Source organism: Stenella coeruleoalba (genome assembly GCF_951394435.1).
Source record: "Stenella coeruleoalba genome assembly, chromosome: X".
Taxonomy (NCBI): Eukaryota; Metazoa; Chordata; class Mammalia; order Artiodactyla; family Delphinidae; genus Stenella; species Stenella coeruleoalba.
Window position 1 is genome coordinate 22930468 of NC_137152.1, and position 12113 is coordinate 22942580.

At 37.9% G+C, this 12113-nt stretch overlaps 1 protein-coding gene across 6 annotated transcripts in view; it reads left to right on the top strand.

The window, feature by feature from the left end:
• Positions 1-12113, top strand: part of IL1RAPL1 (interleukin 1 receptor accessory protein like 1) — a 1345156-nt gene that overhangs the window by 1284213 nt on the left and 48830 nt on the right. The gene's annotated exons all lie outside the window — the stretch shown is intronic.

Below are 12113 nucleotides of genomic sequence, written 5' to 3' on the forward strand. Positions count from 1 at the left end.
CAGGTTCCAAAGAGAAATAACATGTCTTTTTCAAGAATGAAAAGAACTGGAAGAAATAGCTCTTTCGTAGACTGGAAATGAAAATAACAGTGAATTTTTTTTTAAGTATTGAAAATATCTATGAGTGCTATCAACTTCTGAAACTTTTCCTGATTAACTCAGCACAGAAAATTCCCTCCCATTTTGAACTTCAGTTGTTCAAACTGCTATCATTTTTCCTTCTATCAAATGTGGACCAAAAAACCAAACTTCGTGGTATATTTTAGGCTCAGAATCTGTCAGAAGCGTTTTACTAAGCCACTGTGGAGGAGAGACAAGCAGAGGAAAGCACTATTTGAAACATCAGCAGTTACACTGAGTACTTTTTTTAATTTATGTATTTATTTGGCTGTGCAGGGTCTTAGTTGCGGCATGCAAACTCTTAGTTGCAGCATGTGGGATCTAGTTCCCTGACCAGGGATCGAACCCAGGCCCCCTGCATTGGGAGCGCGGAGTCTTAGCCCCTGGACCACCAGGGAAGTCCCACACTGAGTACTTTTAATATAATGCTGACCAACGAAAGCCCTTGTAGGCAGGAATGAAGAAAACACAAAATAGTGAGTTCACTGAATGTTCATTTACATTTTAAATAATAAACATCATTCATGAGCTATCATTATGTCCTACATTAGCCATGTTTTATAAGCTTATAAAACCTCCTGAAGAATATTTCATTAACCTTGAAAGCCACATAAACCTAAGGATTACGGTTTATATTTTTTAAAAGATAAGAAAAGCAAGCTTTATGAATATCCAGATTATCTCTTAAGACCCTGAGTGTTAGGAAACTTGGGGGGTTCATTAAAATGCAGATATAGCCAAATGTAATTGGAATTGGACCTTTTATTTTAGTGCATCCAGTTCATTTAAAAAGCAACAAAACAAAACACCCTTTTTAAGTCACAAGGTACTATGTGTGCTTTAGAACAGGTGCTATTGGGACTTTCCTGGTGGTCCGGTGGTTAAGACTCCACGCTTCTACTGCCGTGCAGTGCGGCCAGAACAAACAAACAAAAATAGAACAGGTGCTATTGACTGTATTACCCCTAAGTAAATTCCTTATAGTTTTCCTCCAGTTAAAGCTAAATCCTTTCTTAAAAGGAGACTCATTCTTAATGTCATATTTTCCTTCTCAGAGAGAACATTTGTAGTTTTCTGTTTCTGCATTTTGTATATAGGTATTATGGGAAATTATTAGAGGATTAGCAAGAGATAAATGTGGTTCTTGTCTACATCGATAAGTAGATCAAATTAGTTGGTATAGTGTCATGAATTTTATCCTGCCACACTGCAACCTGGGCGACAAGGTGAAAAAAATACTTTCTAGAGGTACTGGTTGGATGACAGAGGTACTGGTTGGATAACAAAGGTACCCCAAAATACAATGTCTTCAGTAAATTAGATGTGTATTTCTCTCATCAAATAGACAAGTACAGGGAAGTCCAGACTGGTGGACGATTCTGTTTCATTATGTCATTCAGGGACCCAGGTCCCTTACATCTTATTGCTCTACTATTTTGTCTTCACATATATGACAGAAACAAGTTCACTGACCCATCTGCTTTCCAGCCTACAGGAAAGGGAAAAAGAAAGTCCAGGGATGAGGCATCATCATAAAGGAGATGAATGGGAAATTGTAGACATCACTTCTTCATGCATCCCATTGGCCTGATCTCTGTCATTTGGCCGTATCTACCTGCAAAGGAAGCTAGGAAGCTAGGAAATATAGTCTGTAGCTAGGTAGCCATGTGCCCAACTAAAAGAAAGGATAATAGACACTGGGAGGCATTTATTGGCCTTTACCTCAATAGGTATCAGCCAGGGATTGGAGATGACAGATTAAGCACAAAAAAGATGAAGCCGTTATCAGGACAGTCAACTCAGGAGCATGGCAACCTAAATGTAACACTTACACTTGATAAGCTGTTGTGAACATTTCAGTACCCTTCACCACCTCCACTAATATCCCTTCCTTTCCTCCTCCTTTCGTTTTTCTTTCCCTCTCATTCCTCCTTTTCATATGCCTATTTTTCATCTCCCTCTGTCTCTTTCTTGCTTCAATTGCTTTTGATACTGTGTTCTAAAGAATTTGCTGATCACTGGCCACAGATAAATGCTTTCTCTATGTATGTTAATGGATGATTTAAATATACTTGGAGGCTGAAAATTTGCTTTAAAAATGTGAGACTCCAGAAGGATGAGAAAGCACCATGAGAGTTAAAAGAATCAATGAGGGATTTAGTACAGTGGCTGTGTAATTAATGGAGCAAAAATAAAGGAGATGTCTTATCAAGATGCAATCACAGAGGGCTTCCCTGGTGGAGCAGGGGTTAAGAATCCGCCTGCCAATGCAGTGGACACGGGTTTGAGCCCTGGTCCGGGAAGATCCCACATGACTCAGAGCAACTAAGCCCGTGCGCCACAACTACTGAGCCTGCGCTCTAGAGCCTGCAAGCCACAACTGTTGAGCCCGCATGCCACACCTACTGAAGCCCATGCACCTAGAGCCCATGCTCTGCAACAAGAGAAGCCACCACAATAAGAAGCCCGTGCACCGCAACGAAGAGTAGCCCCCACTCGCCGCAACTAGAGAAAGCCCACGTGTAGCAATGAAGACCCAATGCAGCCAAAAATAAATAAATAAATTTATTTAAAAAAAGAAAGATGCAATCACAGAAATTTGAGATTAGTAAGTCCTCTGCAACAAAAACCTAAAAATGTGTGTATTACCCAAAAAAAAAATCTACTTGTGGATGACTCAAAACAGTTTTAGAAATGAATAAAATTATAAGCAGTTCTGATGTCTTTGGCAGAAAGCAAACCACAAATCTCTTTTTGCATCCTCTTTTTCAAATGATGGGCAAAAGTGACCCTACTTCCCTGTACATTTAAAAATGGCTAGGATGGTGAATTTTATGTGTATTTTAACTCAATAAAAAATATCCCCCCGAGGGCTGCCCTGGTGGTGCAGTGGTTGACAGTTCACCTGCAGATGCAGGGGACATGGGTTCGTGCCCCGATCCGGGAAGATCCCACATGCCGCAGAGTGGCTGGACCCGTGAGCCATGGCCGCTGAGCCTGCGTGTCCGGAGCCTGTGCTCCGCAACGGGAGAGGCCACAACAGTGAGAGGCCCGCGTACCACTTAAAAAAAAAAAAAAATCCCCCCAAATCGTCCTACTTCCTCTCCATCATCACCAAAAGTTTCTGAATAACATTTGTAAGCAAATCCATTCCCTGGCAGTTAAACGTTTTCTACTGAGCAGTTATCAGTTTCCTACTTCTTTTTGCTAATACCCATTTTTTCAACACTCAGGTGCAACATCACACCTCCCAGGGGTAAGGTCATCAGGTGGCACCAGATGTTTAGTGATTCCTGATGAGTCCCCCTCTTCAGCTTGGTGTCCATTAATTGTTCTAGATGCTTTCAGGGAGGAAGAAATTATCTTCTACCCTTCTAGGTTCTTCTGGCTGGTCTAAGAGTTAAATTGACGTGAGACGGATTAACAGGAGAAAATCAAACAAAAGTATAATGACACATATACACGAGAGAGACCCAAGCAAATGAGTAACTTGCCAAAATGGACAAAACCCTCACCTTAAATACCATCTTCAGCTAAAGACAAAAGAGGATGTTGGGGATACTGGTTTGGGACTTGAAAGGGAAGGCAATTCATATGGAGATAGAAAAGCAAAGGTTTTGTAAACAAATGCTTTCTGGGCCAGGCAGAGACAGTGGGACACAGAGTGGACTCTGATCTTTAGGTTCTGCCTAAAATCTCCCCCACCACATGTAGCCCATATTCTTTGCAGATAGCTCTGGTGATAGCTCTATTCCAGGAACAGGATCTCTATCTAAATTCTTTTAGGCAGTTGGGGGATAGTCAGAGTTTCTTGTTGAGTCTTTTGGGCCTTGATTGTTTTCAGCTCGGAATAATCCATATGCCAAAAAGACATTTTGGGATGGCAAGTTTTGCTCCTCTATACTGCCAGAAACTTATGGACCATGCATCTAGAAGGCGGCCATCAAGAGCTACCATTTCAGTCCTTACAAGAATCTCTGAACTATCTAAAAACAATGCAGTAATGATATTCCTATTTTGTACACCCTTTCCTTTCAAACGCATGAGATTTCCTCTCCATTCTGGAGGGGCTGTGCCACTGCCTTCCTTCCTCTGATAGGTGTAGGAAATATACCCAATAATTCATTCAGGTTCCAGTATGCGGCCCTCAGGTTCCTGAAGGGCATAATTTGGCCTAACTTGATACATGAACTACAAGTCATCACTTATAGAAAAGCTTAAGTCCCATCATAATAGTAACACTAGTAATAGTAATAATTGGTAACAATTTGTGAGCACTCATTCACCATGGGTACTGTGGATGTACATTAACTCATTTAACTCCAGGTTATTTGTGGTTACTTAAATCCCCTTGCAATCTGCTGGCCAGGCAAATAAGTTGTAATGTTCTTAAGATCTACAGAAATATGCTGTAAGATAGTACGAAATACATTTTCATAAGGAAATCTGACACTACAGCTGAATTATGGTTAGCAAATTTTAAAGTGCATGTCTTGTTTTTCTGTGATTTTGTTCCCTTGAAATTTGAGCAGACGTTGTTACATCCTGCAGGAATAACAACCTCAACTATGAGCTTAATATAACCTATCCCTTCCATTTCTTTCCTTTCTTTTGGGATCCTTAGATAAATCTCTGATTTTCAAAGAACTCTGTGTGGTTAGTTACTGGCAACTATTACGTGCCATAGGTCCTAATACTTATTTGGGTAAAATGTCTTGAGCAAGTTGCAAGGGAACTTTCTCTCTCTCTCTCTGTGTGTGTGTGTGTGTGTGTGTGTGTGTGTGAGAGGGAGAGAGAGAGAGAGAGAGACAGAGACAGAGACAGAGACACAGAGACACAGAGAGACACACAGAGAGACTGAGAGACACAGAGATTCTTCATTTCAGAATAAAGTCTTCTGGAAGAGGAGCCATTTAGTTTAACTAATGACAAAAGAGAAATATGTTTTGTAAACCACTTTGCTTTTATCTTAAATGGAGAGTCTTTGGCAAAACATTTATTTTTACCGTGATCATAGAGTAATTTCAATACCCATGATTAATGGTGCAAATGAAATTAAAACCCCCTACTATTCAACATCTTGTTTAAGAACGAAATGCTCACTATTTCCTCATTCCAACTAGTAAGATCTCTGGATGCTGATGCTTTTTAATTAGGGAAGAAATTTCCTTTTAATTGAAAAGAAAACTTTTTTTTTTTTAATAAGTTAGAGAGTGTCCTCTAGTGGAGAGAGAATCTCCGCTCTCAGCAGATTTAGAAATGGCCAAATGATACCTAGTTAGAAGAAGGTTACACTAAATAGCAAGTGTCCCTACTGCTGATTGGAATCTGCTGGTTTAAGAGAAAATGCATTATTTTTCCTCTAAGGCCCCCTCACATTGTGGCCTACTTGAAAGCCTGCCGTATGACAAGCATTGTTCTCATTTTAGATAACAAATGATTTTTTATGATCAATTTTAGAGTGCTTCCTTCGGAACTTGGTAAGATTGAGCTGACAGTGCACCTTTCGGCCAAAAAGGCAGCAGAAGCATTTAGTGCAATTTACTGAAGCTTTTACAGATATCAACTTGATACAGCAAGAATACCATTATCTTCGGGAGTCCAGCCCTGGCTGACTGATATATTTGATGTGTGTGGCTCCCCAGGCCATAGCTTAAATTTTTCTGTTATTATTTGAAGGAAGACAAAGAAACAAAATTGAGGGGGAAATTAAAGTGACTCTTTTCTATAACCTGTGGAATTCTAATGCTAATTTCCTGTATTTCTGGTTATGTATAGTAAATAGTATTAACGTTATCACTTGGGTATCAGAGGTCACACTAGAGGAGACTTTTTTCAATATATAAATGGAAGGGGATAAGGGAGAGCTTTGGTGCTTGACTCTCTAAATCACATGCTAGGCTTGCCTTATCAGAAATTGCATGTTACAGCAAATTAGAGAGCAAAAGATAGAAAAGATGGATAGTTTCTCTTGATAACAAGTTAAATAGTTTGGACTTAAATAGAGTAAAGATAAAATTACATTGCTGATTCTTCTATTGGAAAAAAAGAAAGAGGAATAAGGAGAGTGTTCTTAAATCCTTGAGTAGTCGAACACATGTCAGAGACATAACGTGTATGTATGAATATCATGTGTGTGGCTTATTTGAATGGTAATAATAAGCAGTAAGGCTAGCATTGTATTTCTGTTAACAGGTAATGTTCAGAAAAATGTATCATCACGACTTTCATACAGATATTAAAATGAACACATGTTAAAGATTTTTTGCTCATATGATATGAAGGGAACAGGCAGGTGTTATGACCAATTCAAAGGTAAAGTCAAAATAGTATATTAAACAGAAGAAAGGAATGCTGAGATAAATTCCAAGTAGAGACAAAATTGATTTTTCCCTGGGGTGAGGAGCAAGCAAGGCTAGGGGAGCGGATAGGGAATTAAGTCGAATGGCTACTAGACATGAGAGAATTTACATATCAGTTACCTACAAAGAGTTACAAAGAGTTGAAAAATCACTCAAAGACAGGAAAGGGCTAAAATCTGATAACTCAGAATGGTGTGCAATAGAAAAATGAGTAGTTTTCCACAGAAACACAAATGTTTTTCCTACATTCCTTTGGAAACCTAGTATATTTCTATAGCTTGGATTGGCTCATCAGTGACCCAGTTGTACAGTCTACTTCTTGTCTATGCCAGCAACTTCTCTAACCACCACTGTCATTATTAGGAACCCTCTTTCCTAGACTCCCTGTCCTTGCTTCCTGCTTAAAAGCCCTGATGGAATGTTTTTCAATCTTGTTGCTTTTCTCAGCCCCAACTCCAATTTAAACAGAGTTCAAGGTAAAAAGAAATTGTTCCAGACAGTTAACTGTAACCACTTGCATGAAAATCACCTGGGAGTGCTTGTTAAAAATGAAAATCCCTGGAACCCTATACACTTGCTGAGTCAACATCTGGTTTTGGGAGAGTGGGAGTAAGTTTTTTTGACAGTAAGTTCAAGACTCACTGGCTTCAGTAAAGAAAAAAATATAACATCTGGAGCCATATTCATCTAAACTAAATGATATTGTAGAACATATGAGTGTATAAAATAAACTCTGGCCTGAAAGTTAGTGGAAATTTGCTAGAAGAAACAAGGTTAATGGTAGCATGAGGAGTTGCAATACTAATAACCTTTCCTCTAGTTGCTATCAAAATCTGGCTATGGGGACTTCCCTGGCAGTCTGTTGGTTAGGACTCCGTGCTTCCACTGCAGGGGACACGGGTTCCATCCCTGGTCAGGGAACTAAGATCCTGTATGCCACATGGTGCAGCCAAAAACAAAAATCTGGCTATGATTATTTTAAAGTTGAATATCTGGAATAATCTATTAATGATTTTTCTAGGCACTATGCTGCGTCCTTTTATTGTTTTTCCTTTTTAATTGAAAGCATACTCAGATACACATTAGACAACAAACACAATAAAGAAAAATTTGTGATCATTCACTATTGTCTTAATTTTCTTTGTATTATTTTCTGTTCTACTGAAGCTTTTCTAATTATATATTTAAATCTGTCAGTCGTGAACTTTCTTGTTACTTCTAGGCTCTAATTCTAAGAAAAGAGTTTTTTTCCTCTACCGATTTATAAAATAATATATTTTCTCCTAGATAGTATATACATTTTATAATAATATTTAACTCTTTAATAAATCCCAATTTTTTTTGTTGTATTATGTGAAATTAATTTTTGTTTCCAGGTCATAATTCAGTTCTGATAACACATTGCCTGGAGTTAAGTCTGGTACAATTTCTGAGCATTTATATCATTTTTCTTTAAAAGCATAAGCCTTCAATAGTTTATTCATTTCCTATAAATTCTCAACTAAAATTATAAATACATCACAGGGCCTATAGCACAACAGTGGGGAAATAAGCATTTTAGGTATGATGTTGATAATTACATTCTGTGGTCTAATAAAAGCCCTTTTATCTTGATAGTGTTTTTATAATTTTGAACAACACTGGTTATTAATAAAATAATTATATGTAATAATAAATTTTTGGTTTAATAGTAAGAACCACAAAAATACTGCTTCACATTCACTAGAATGGCTATAATCAAAAAGACAGGTAACAAGTGTTGGCAAGCATGTGGAGAAATTAAAACTCTCATACATTCCTGGTGAGAATGTAAAACGGTGCAGCCACTTTGGAACAGTTTGGCAATTCCTCAAACATTTAAGCATAGAATTATAATGTAGCAGTTCCATTCCTAGACATATAACCAAGAGAAATGAAAGCATATGTCCACACAAAAATTTGTACAAGTGTTCAAAGCAGCTTTATTCATGATAGTCAAAGAGTGGAAACAACCCAAATGTGCGTCAATTGATAAATGGATACACAAGATGTGGTATATCCATACAATGAAATATTATTTAGCCATAAAGAGGAATGAAGTATTGATATATACTGTGACATGGGTGAACCTTGAAAACATTAAGCTGATCAAAAGAAGGCAGAAACAAAAAGCCACATACTGTATGATTTCATTTATATGAGATATCCGGAATAGGCAAGTCCATAGAGACAGAAAGTAGAAATAGGTGAGTGATTGCCAAGGCCCAGGGGTTTGGGAGGAACTGACTAGTGACTGCTAATTGGTTCAGGATTTCTTACTGGGGTGATGAAAGTCTCGTATACATTGATTGTGCTGCTGGTTTCACAGTTCTGCGAATATACTGAAAACCATTGAATTGTACATTTTAAGTGGGTCAATTGAGGATATGTGAAATATACCTCAAAAGAGGTATGAAAAATATGCATGCAATATCTTTGAAAAACAACTTTATAGAAAGTGGTGTGCTGGTAAATGTTTAACAATTGGCTCTCCCAGTGTCATTCTGAGAATTACACCACCATATAGGTGGTTGATATTTTCATTTATATTGGAAATAAGAGTGAAACATTGGAGATGTATGTCAGAACTTCATTTGTTCATCAGTGATGTAAGCAAATCCTTTGCTGAATTAGATGATAATTTTTGGATGCCAGAGGAATTTTTTTTATGTTTGCAGTATTACCAGTGTAACAGCTATAGACATGACACTTTGAAGTTTAATCTGCATTATTAACATTTTCTCCATATTGTCTTAAGTACAGACAATCAGCAAAACAGTAAATCATAGCCTGATTTGTAGCATTTGGCAATTCGTGGGGTAAATACTCTCACCATGGCTGATTGCTGGCTACTAACATAATCTCACTTACTGTGCATTTGGGAAGAGATGTGCAGTAATACACTATTATATGGTATTTCTGCCATACCAATACCACAGAAGAAGAATATGGAAAAATAAATAGGAGAGTTAGAGTTTGGGGTATTTTTTACCTTAGTTTTTAATATAGTATATTTAATTATAAGTTTCTATAATTTAATTTTTAATAATGACTATGTTTAACAACCTGCTTAAAGAATTTCTGAAAAATGTAATAGCTGATTCTTAACAGGCTGGTGTGAGCCAGCTCCGACCCACAAGAGAATTAACACCTGAATGAGGAGGCGCTGAATGTTGAAGACTAGTTTACAAGATAGACTTGGCCTGTTGAGATAGGCTGGAGACATGTAACCTTTAATTAATGAAGCTTTGAAAAAAGAAATCAAGGAAAAATGCAAGTACAAGAGATATTAAGCAGGGTATTAATTTGAAATTATTTATTGAGTTGCTAATATATTCAACACGCTGTAATGGGTCTAGTAATATACAAAGGTAGTTACAGATGTAATTTCTGCCTTTGGGGAGTGAATATCCTAGTTGCTGCACTAGACATGCAAACAAACCAACTATTGTGAGGAATATATTATGATAAAGTACAGATATGTTCCAAGGACTAGAGAGGAGAAAAGACGGAGTGAAGAGGTGCTATTTGAGTTGGGACTTAATGGATGAGGAGTAATTTACTAGGTGGAAATGAGGAGAATTTAAAGCGAAGAATATAACATTAAAAAGCATGAGAATGTGAAATAGATCATGGATGGACTACTCATAAAACTCAGATGCTAAAATCCTGTTATGTAACTGGCATGTCCTGCTTCATCAGCCTGAGTTACAAACACAGTCATATTATTTTTATTTTCCTAATTCCTGTTTCCTAATTGCCTAATTAACTTTCTAACCAAAATTTGCTAATTATATTTTCCTAATTTTCCTGGTTGTGCTTATGAATCTCTATCTATCCTTATTGAGTGGAAGTGCATCATCTGTCCCTAGGATCTAGAGACTGTCATACAGAGTGAAGTATGTCAGAAAGAGAAAAACAAATATCGTATATTAATGCATGTATGTGGAACCTAAAAAAATGGTACAGATGAACCGGTTTAAAGGGCAGAAGTTGAGACACAGATGTAGAGAACAAACGTATGGACACCGGGGGGGAAAGACGCGGGGGTGTGGGGATGGTGGTGTGCTGAATTGGGCGATTGGGATTGACATGTATACACTGATGTGTATAAAATTGATGACTAATAAGAACCTGCTGTATTAAAAAAAAAAGATGAAAGGATAAATTTTAAAGAAACAAACAAACAAAATTAATAGTAAAGGAACCTATTTAAAGCTGCATTTGGGCTTCCCTGGTGGCGCAGTTGTTGAGAGTCCGCCTGCCGATGCAGGGGACACTGATTCGTGCCCCGATCTGGGAAGATCCCACATGCCGCGGAGCGGCTGGGCCCGTGAGCCATGGCCGCTGAGCCTGCGCGTCCGGAGCCTGTGCTCCGCAAGAGAGGCCACGGCAGTGAGAGGCCCGCGTACCGCAAGAAAAAAAAAAAAGCTGCATTTTGCCTCTTAAAAGTTTGTAGACATTTTCTGGACTTGACTTATCTGGTCACTAATAACGGTTATTGTATATAGAATCAAAGTCCATAAGGAATCACTTAGTTGGAGAACATTCAGACATAAACAAGCATAACATAAAAGGAGAGGCTATGTCATGCACCTTAGAAATATTAGAACAGCAAGAACTTAGTTGTGAACTATTCTTACACAGTGGACATAAGTAAAATAATAATACGAATTTTATCCAATAAAAATTTTCTTATTGTGGAACTTGGAGAATAAATTTTACATATAAGTTGACCCATACCAGGACTTAGAAAGAATGCATCTGTAACTGCATTGTGCTTTGCTCTGGGTTCATGTTGTAGAATCACTTGTAAGCCCCGTTTCACGAGGTGTGCACTATTAACTCATAGTTTAGCTGTGAGGCTTGCAGTCTTTAGGAACCTCGTTCTCTTCACCTTAAAGTCAGAGTTGTCAGAGTCCTCTAGAATATTCTCAGGAATTTATGAAATGAAGGAAGTTTCCTTACTTCAGATGCCTATAAAGGTATCCCTGGAGCCTAGTTTTCAGCCCTTCATGTAGTCCTCATCCTTGTGAGTTCCCCTGCTCCAGTCTAAGCTGGAGTAGGTCTCCACAGGTCTCTATCCCACCCTGCATTTTCTAGCTCTACTTGGAGACAGCAAGACCTTAAAACTATAATGGTGCTGGTGTATTTCAGTTCTCTAATGCCGCCTGAGGCTTGGGGAAACCAGGTGTTTGCAAAATCACATTACCTGTCCAGAAATACGCCTTATTTTCTGCAGGCATTAAATTCGCTTCCACTTTTCAGTCAGGGACCTCCACTTACCTTATTAAATAATCAACCAATCTGTATTCACCATTATAGTGGTCTCGCTTGAGTAGCATATTGGAAGAAACTCATCTCCACAGTAGTATTATTGATTTTACATCTTATAAACATCCCAAATATTTATTCTCAGGAGTTGTTCATTTGTATTTTAATGTGCTTTTTTACCTGAGCGTGTGTTGGTTTCCTAATTAAAATACTATTCCTCATATAGTACAAATATTTTAATAACATTTTTAGGGGATCCTGCATTTTACAATTTCATTTCTTTCCCATGAAAAGATTTTGTTCTCTTTCTGTTTTCCACATTCAGGACTGAGAAACATC